Raw genomic sequence first — 9,282 nt, forward strand, 5'->3', positions numbered from 1 at the left:
CCACACCATTCACTGCCCAACACACACAGCATCAAGCTGCACCATTCGCTGCAGAAACACAGTACCAAGCTGCACCATTCACCGTACAGTACGATCATGAATGATCATCCAACTTGATGCCCTGTTCCTGCTTTCATCCCATGCCCATTTAGCACAAAGAACTCTCTAACTCTTTGGTAACATTATATGTTTTCGCTTCAGCTGCTTTCTGTCACAGAATTCCACAGGCTTACCACTCTCTGGGCGAAGAAATGTTTCCTCATCTCAGCCCTAAACAGGCCTACCCAAATTTCCTTAAACTGATCCCTGGTTCTGGACTTCCTTTTCATTGGGAATATTCCTCCTATGTTTACCCTTCTCGTCATGTTAAGGACCGTTCACACCAAAAAGTTCCAGTAAACTTGGAAAAATATTCATGTGACACATTTATTCAAAAAGGGAAGGAGGCAGAAGGTAGGAAACTACAGATCAGCCAGTCTAATGTGTCATTAGGAAATTGTTAGAATATATTATTAAGGAAGTAATAACAGGACATTTGGAAAGTCAAAATATAATCCATCAGTTAGCATGGTTTTATGAAGGGTTAGTCATGTTTGACTAATTTGCTGGAATTCTTTAAAGATATAATGAGCCCTGTAGATGTATTACATCTGAACTTCCAGAGGCATTTGATAAGGTGCTGTGCAAAAGGTTAATACACAGGGTAAAGTCACATGGGGTTAGGGGTAATTTATTAGGTTAGATAAAAGATCAGCTAACCAACAGAAAGCAAAGAATCTGGATATTGGGTTTTTTTCTGGTTCTCAGGCCCCAACTATTTATAATTCATAGAACCAGAGAAACGATACAACACAGAAGATGGATATTCAGCCCGTCTAGTCCATACTCACCCAAAGGCACCTAAATGCCCTTTCTAATCCCATCATCCTGCACACGGCCTGAAGCCCTGCAGCTTACAGCACTTAAGGTGCAGATCCAGGTATTTTTTAAGAGTGATGTATTTATTGTCACCTGCATTTTACAGAGAATAATACAGTAAAATACAATGAAAAACTTAAACAGTTGCCACAATCTGTTGCCAGTTTGAACTGTTTAAGATTCATAGAAATCCTACAGTGTGGAAGCAGGCCATTTGGCCCATTGAATCCATGCCGATCTTCCGAAGAGCATCCCACCCAGACCCACCCTATCCTTGTAACCCTGCATTTCCCATGGCTAACCCACCTAGCCTGCACATCCCTGGACATTATGGACAATTTAGCACAGCCAATCCGCCTAACCTGCACATCTTTTGGACTGTAGCAGGACAAAATAATAAAAAGGTATAACTGAAAGAGAATAGTTTAAGAATATAAAGGATAAAAGATATAACTGAAAGAGACCTCAGCTGGCTCAGCAATGACATCTGCACCACCAATGCTGCTCCATTGCCTCACTGCCATCTATAGCAGACCCACCAATGTAGGAGTTGCCCCTTTAGGCACCATCTCTTTGCCACTGGGCCCACCACTGATGCCGAGTCCTGTGCTGAACCCACACTTGCCTCGCAACTAGGAGACCCTGACTCCACTGCTGCATCGATGCCAGGAGTCCTGGCTCTGAGTGCACCATGCTGCAGCTGCTGCCTCACCAACGCTAGGAGTCCCTGCTCTGGGCCTACTGCAACCAGGAGACACTGGCTCTACTACTAAACTGCTGCTGTCTTGCCAAGAATCTGCTCGGGTCATTCTCCTCTGAGATGTCTCCTTGGCGGCTCTGCCATCTTGAAAATTCTGCTGCCCTCTCTGATTGCTGGAGGAGCTTTGCCACCGCCAGCCCCGAATGCTGGGAGGATATCTCTATTGCTGCTGCCGCTACCATCACCTCCAGTCGCCATGAGGAGGTGTCTCCATCGCTGCCTCCGACTGCCCAGAGGAGCTGCCATTCCATGTACTGCCTGCTCTAGCTGCCACACCAATTCAGCAACTAACCCGCCATAAAAGGCACCAAAGAAAAATGAAAGAAAATAAAGGAAGAAAAAAAACTGAAGTAAAAAGAAAGCATGCAGGAGCAGTTGAGCCCCGGCAAGAGCCGCATGCAGCCCTGCTAACTCTGCCGCCATCTTGAATCTTGAAGTTTAGGGTCTCTGCCTCCACAATCAACTCTGGTAATGAATTCCAGACACCCACCACCCTTTGCATTAACAAATTTTACTCACATCTTCTCTAACCTTTCTGCCACTTAGCTTGAATCTATGAGCCCTGGTTTGTGTATTTCCTGCCAAGGAATACAGGTTCCTCCTGTTTATTCTGTCTCTACCCCTCACAATTTTGTATACCTCAATCATGTCGCACCCCCCTCAGCCTCTCTGTTCCAAGGAAAACAGCCCCACCTCTCCAATCTCTCCTTATAGGTACAATTCTCCAGTCCTGGCAACATTCTAGTAAATCATATCAGACAGGTTCACCTGCACATCCATAAACTTGGTCTACTGTATCCACTGCTCCCCATGTGGCCTCCTCTCCATCAGTGGGATCAAGCATAGACTCGGAGATCATTTCGTAGAGCATCTGCGCTCTGTACGCGACAAACGTCAACACCTACCAGTAGCCAACCATTTTAACCACCCCCCCTCCCATTTCTAGGTGACATGTCCATCCTGGGCCTCCCCAAGTGTCACAATGACCCCACACACAAACTGGAGGAAGCACACCTCATATTCCACCTCAGGAGCCTACAGCCTAATGGCCTAAACGTAGAATTCTCCAGTTTTAAAATCTCCCCACCCTTGGCCTCATCCCATGTCCAACCCTCCCTCTCATCCCCGCCTCCTTGACCTGACAAAACCTGTCCATCTTCTATCCCATTTATCCACCCCACCCATCCCACTGACCAATCCCACCACTCCCTACTTGCACTCACCCATCACCATCCCATCTACCTTCCCTAGCCCCAACTCTCCTTTCTCTCTTTATTTCCCAGCTCCTTTCCCTGTTCCCCTTTTCTGAGGAAGGGTTCTGACTCAAAATGTCAGCTTTCCAGCTCCTCTGATGCTGCCTGGCCTGCTGTGTACCTCCAGCTCAACACCGTGTTATCTCTGACTCCAGCATCGGCAGTTCTTACTATCTCTGAGCATTCCATATGCCTTCTTTAGAACTTTATCTACCTGTACTGTTACCTTTAGGAACCTGTGCACTTGCATGCCAAGATCTCTCACTTCATCTCCCCCTCAGTATATTCCCATTTATTGTGTATTCCCTTTTACTGTTTGACCTCCCTAAATGTATTATCTCATACTTATCAGAGTTAAGCTCCATCTGGCACTTTCTTGCCCTCTCCACCAATCCATATAATTTTGGAGCTTACAGCTATCCACTACACCATCCACTACAAAACCAATTTTTGTATCGTCTGCAATTTTCTCAATTGTGCCCTCTACATTCAAATGTTACAATAGGAACATTTAAAAAGCATTTGGATAGGTACATGGATGGGAAGGGTTTAGAGGGATATGCACCAAATGTGGGCAGCTGGAACTATCTGAGTGGGTATCATGGTCAGCATGGACCAGTTTGGGCTGAAGGGCCTGTTTCCATGCTGTATTACTCTATGATTCTAAATCATTAATACGTAAATCAAACTGCAGGAGCCTCAACACTGAGCCATTCGCAAGGGCAGCCATTGACCATTCTTTTGTTTCCTGTTGCTAAGCCAACTTTAGATCCAGTTTGACACATTACTCTGTATCCCATTGTCTTTCTTTTTAACTAGTCTACCATGTGGGACCTGTCAAATCCCTTACTAAAATCCATGTAGACAACATCCACTGCTCAACGCTCATCGATTCTCCCCGTCGCTCCCTGAAATAATTCAATCAAATTTGTGAGGCATGACCTTCCTTACCAAAGCCATGCTAACTATTCCTGACTGGTCTATGCCTTTCTAAGTGATAGTTTACCCGATCCCTCAAGGTTGATTCTAACAATTTGCCCCCCACTGAAGTAAGACTAACTGACCCATAATTGTTTGGCATTTCCTTTATATGCTTTTAGAACAACAGAATGACATTTGCAAGCCTCCTCTTCGACACCTCACCTGTGTCTACTGAAGATTGGAAAATAATCTTCACAGCTTCTGCTATTTTCTCCCTGACCTCCTTCAGCATCTGAGGGAACAATCCATCCAGCCCTGGCAACTTATCCACTGCGAAGGATTCCAACTGCTCTACCACTTCCTCTCATTTTAATTATTTTGTCCAATATTTCATACTGCTCCTCTTGAATTACTATATGCACATCTTCCCTTTCCTTTGTGAATACAGAGACAAAAAAAATTATTGAAAATTTTTCCCATATCCTCTGCATCTTCACAGAAATTCCCTTCTTCATCTCTGCTAGAACAAAGAACAATACAGCACAGGAAGATGCCCTTTGGACCTCCAAGCCTGCACCGACACATTTTGCCCTTCCACACTAAAACTGTCTTCACTTACAGGATATATATCCCTCTATTCCCTCCCTATTCATGTATTCGTCCGGGTGCTTCTTGAATGCTGCTATTATGTCTGCTTCCACCACTTCCTCTGGCAGCATGTTCCAGGCACTCACCACCGTTTGTGTGGAAAACTTGCCTTGCGCATCTCTTAAACTTCCCCACCCCGCACCTTGAACCGGTGTCCCCTAGTAATTGACCCCTCCACCCTCATCTTACCACTCTATTCATGCCATTCACAATCTTATAAACTTCTATCAGGTCGCCCCTCAGCTTCCTGTGTTCTAGTGAAAACAAACCCAGTCTATCCAACTTTTCTTCATAGCTAAACTTCCCCCTGTACCAGGCAGCATCCTGATAAAACTTCTGTACCATCCCCAAAACCTCCACCTCCTTCCGATAGTGTGGTGACCAGAAATTTATGCAAAATTCTAAATGTGGCCTAACTAAAGTTCTATAAAGCTGCAGCATAACCTGTCTAACCTTACACCCATTGCCCCTTCCGATGAAGGCAAGCATGCCATAGGTCTTTTTCTTACTGCCTTATCTACCTGCGTAGCCATCCTCAGCAATCTGTGACCTGCACACCCAGATCCCTCTGCATTTCAATACTCCTTAAGGGTTCTGCCATTCACTGTATAATTTCCACCCGTACCTGACCTTTGTTATGTGTAGCTCCCTACCGAAGAGAGCTGTGGATGCCGAAACAAAGAACAAAGGAAATTAAAGCACAGGAACAGGTTCTTCGGCCCTCCAAGCCTGCACTGATATGCTGCCTGTCACAACTAAAACACTGGGAAAAAGCTTCTGACTGTCCAGTCTGTCCATGCCCTTCATAATCTTGTAGACCCCTATCAGATCGTCCCTCAACCTCCATCGTTCCAGTGAGAACAGTTTAAGTTTCTCCAACCTCTTCTCATAGCTAATGCCCTCCATACCAGGCAACATCTGGTAAATCTTTTCTGAACCCTCTCCAAAGTCACCACATCCTTCTGGTATTGTGGCAACCAGAACTGAACACAATATTCCAAATGCAGCCTGACTAAGGTTCTATAAAGCTGCAACATTACCTGCCAATTTTTAATCACAGTGCCCCGGCTGATGAAGCCAAGCATGCCAAATGCCTTGTTGACTACTTTCTTCCTGCATTGCCACTTTCAGTGACCTGTCTACCTGTACACCCAGATCCCTCTGCCTATCAGTACTCTTATGGGTTCTGCCATTTACTGTATATTTTCCATCTGGATTAGACCTTCCAAAATGCATTACCTCACATTTTTCCGGATTAAACTCCATCTGCCATCTCTCTGCCCAAGTCACCAACCGATCTATATCCTGCTGTATCCTCTGAAGGTCCTCATTGCTATCTGCAATTCCATCAATCTTTGTGTCATCCACAAACTTACTAATCAAACCAGTTACATTCTCCTCCAAATCATTTATATATATTACAAACAGCAAAGGTCCCAACACTGATCCCTGAGGAACGCCACTAGTCACAGCACTCCATTCAGAAACACACCCTTCCACTGCTACCCTCTGTCTTCTATGACCAAGCCAGTTCTTTATCCATCTTGCAAGCTTACCTCTGACCCCGTGCGACTTTATCTTCTGTATCAGTCTGCCATGAGGGACCTTGTTAAAGGCCTTATTGAAGTCCATGTAGATAACATCCACTGCCCTACCCTCATCAATCATCTTCGTCACTTCCTCAAAAAACTCAACCAAGTTAGTGAGACACGACCTCCCCTTCACAAAACCATGTTGCCTCTTGCTAATACACCCATTGATTTCCAGCTGGGAGTACGTCCTGTCTTGAAGAATCCTCTCCAATAATTTCCCTACCACTGATGTAAGGCTCACCTGCCTGTAATTAGTTGGATTATCCCTGCCACCCTTCTTAAACAAGGGAACAACATTGGCTATTCTCCAATCCTCTGGATCCTCCCCTGTAACCATTGAGGATACTAAGAGTTCCCTCAAGGCCCCAGCAATTTCCTCCCTTGCCTCTCTCAGAATTCTGGGGTATATCCCATCAGGCCATGGGGACTTATTCACCTTAATGTTTTTCAAGACCCCCAATACTTCCTCCCTTTTGATCTCAACATGACCCAAACTATCTACACACCCTTCCCCAGACTCATCATCCACCGAGTCCTTCTCTAGTGAATACTCATGCAAAGTACTCATTTAATACCTCGTCCATTTCCTCTGGCTCCACACATAAATTCCCTTCCCTGTCCTTGAGTAGGCCAACCCTCTGCCTGGCTACCCTCTTGCTCTTTATATATGTATAAAAAGCCTTGGGGTTTTCCTTAATCCTGTTGGCCAATGACTTTTCAATACCCCTTTTAGCCCTCCTGACTCCTTGCTTAAGTTTCTTTCAACTTTCCTTGTATTCCACCCTGGCTTCGTGTGTTCCCAGCCTCCTAGCCTTGATATATGCCTCCTTTTTCTTTTTGATTAGGATCACAATATCTTTCATTATCCAAGGTTCCCTAAACTTGCCATACTTATCCTTCATCCTCACAGGAACATGCCAGTCCTGAGTTCCTATCAACTTACACTTGAAAGCCTCCCACATATCATATGTTGCTTTGCCCTCAAACATCTGCCTCCAATCTACGTTCTTCAGTTCCTGCCTAATATTATTGTAATTAGCCTTCCCCCAATTTAGCACCTTTACCTGACAACTACACTTATCTTTATCCTTCAGTGCCTTAAAGCTTATGAATTGTGATCACTGTTCCCAAGCTGCACCCCTACTGAGATGTCGACCACCTGGCCAGGCTCATTCCCCAATACTAGGTCCAGTATGGCCCCTTTCCTAGTTGGACTATCTACATACTGTTTCAAGAAGCCCTCCTGGATTGCTCCTTACAAACTCTGCCCCATCCACACCCCAAGCACTAAGTGAGTCCCAGTCAATATATGGGAAGTTAAAATCTCCCACGACAACAACTCTATTACTTTTACATCTTGCCAAAATCTGCCTGCATATCTGTTCTTCTATCTCCCGCTGGTTGTTGGGAGGCCAATAGTAAACCCCAAACATTGTGATTACACCCTTTCTGTTCCTGAGCTCAAACCATATTGCCTCGCTGTATGAGCCATCCAAGGTGTCCTCCCACAGTACAGCTGTGTTATTTTCCTTAATAAGTAGTGCAACTCCCCAACACCTTTATATCCCCCTTTATCCCGCCTGAAACATCTGTATCCTGGAACATTAAGCTGCCAATCCTGTCCATCCCTTAACCAAGTCTCTCTCATAGCAACATCATAGTTCCAAGTACTAATGCAAGCTCTAAATTCATCTGCCTTACCTGTTACACTTCTTGCATTGAAACAGATGCACTTCAGTCCACCAGATCCGCTTTGATCAGCAACCACACCCTGCCAGCTCTTCCTCTGAGTCTTACTGGCCCTATTCTCTAATTCTCTTTCAGTAAATTCACCTTTGCATTGGTTCCCACTCCCCTGCCAAGCTCGTTTAAATCCTCCTGAGTGACACCAGCAAACCTCCCAGCCAGAATATTTGTGCCCCTCCAGTTTACATGCAACCCGTCCTTCTTGTACAGGTCCCACCTGCCCTGTAAGAGATCCCAATGGTCCAGATATCTGAAAGTCTCCCTCCTACACCATCTGTTTAGTCATGTGTTGAGCTGTACTATCCTCCTATTTCTAGCCTCACTGGCACATGGCACAGGGAGTAATCCTGAGATTACAACCTTTGAGGTCCTGCTTTTTAACTTTCTACCTAACTCCCTGAACTGCTGCTGCAGGACCTCATCGCTCATCCTACCCATGTCGTTAGTACTGATATGTACCACAACCTCTGGCTGTTCACCCTCTCCCTTCAGAATGCTTTCTGCCCGTTCAGAGACATCCTGGACCCTGGCACCAGGGAGGCAACACACTATCCTGGAGTCTCTTTTACATCCACAGAAGCACCTATCTGTACCCCTAACTACAGAGTCCCCTATAACTACTGCTCTAGTGCTCTTTGTGCTTCCCTTCTTAAGAACAGAGCCAGCCGTGGTGCCACCAGTCTGGGCTGCTGCTGTTACCCCCTGATGAGCCATCCCCCAACCAACAGTATCCAGAACAGTATAGTTGTTAGGGGTGGGGGGACCACCACAGGGGATTCCTGCACTGCCTGCCTATCCCTTCTAGCTATCCCCCATCTATCTGCCTGCACCTTGGGTCACCACATCTCTAAAACTATTGTCTATGATGCTTTCTGCCATCCTCATGCTCCTACGTGCATCCAATTGCTGCTCCAACCTATCCATGCGGTCTGTGAGGAGCTGCAATTGGGTGCGCTTCCTGCAGATGTAGTCGTTCGAGCCACTGGAAGTGTTGCGGATCTCCCACATCACACAACCCCTCTGACTGACATTTCTATCCCCAATTAAACTGTCACTTGACAACAGCCCTTCTGCAAACCACCTTCTGGAAATGCAATGATACAAATCGTCCCCACGTGAGCCAATCAGCGTCACCACTCTGCTGCCCTCTTCTGGGTCCCACTGAGTGAGGTTGAGGAGACAGACAGGATTTAACAAGTAATGAGCTGAAGGGCTATGGGGAGCGGGCAGAAAAGTGGAGCCAAAGCGGAGATAAGATCAACCATGATCATGTTGAATGCAGAGCAGGTTCAAGGGGCTGAATTTCTTACTCCTGCTACTAGGTCTTAAGTTCCACACAACCCACACCATTTACACTGACTGTTACACACCCCACACCGTTCACACCGACTACTACACACCCCACACCGTTCACACCGACTACTACGCACCCCACACCGTTCAC

General features: G+C 45.9%; 1 protein-coding gene across 2 annotated transcripts in view; it reads right to left on the minus strand.

Moving 5' to 3' along the window:
* Window positions 1-9,282, minus strand: part of adcy3a (adenylate cyclase 3a) — a 102,862-nt gene that overhangs the window by 1,712 nt on the left and 91,868 nt on the right. The gene's annotated exons all lie outside the window — the stretch shown is intronic.

Source organism: Rhincodon typus, chromosome 9 (genome assembly GCF_021869965.1).
Source record: "Rhincodon typus isolate 14 chromosome 9, sRhiTyp1.1, whole genome shotgun sequence".
In the NCBI taxonomy this organism is placed as follows: Eukaryota; Metazoa; Chordata; class Chondrichthyes; order Orectolobiformes; family Rhincodontidae; genus Rhincodon; species Rhincodon typus.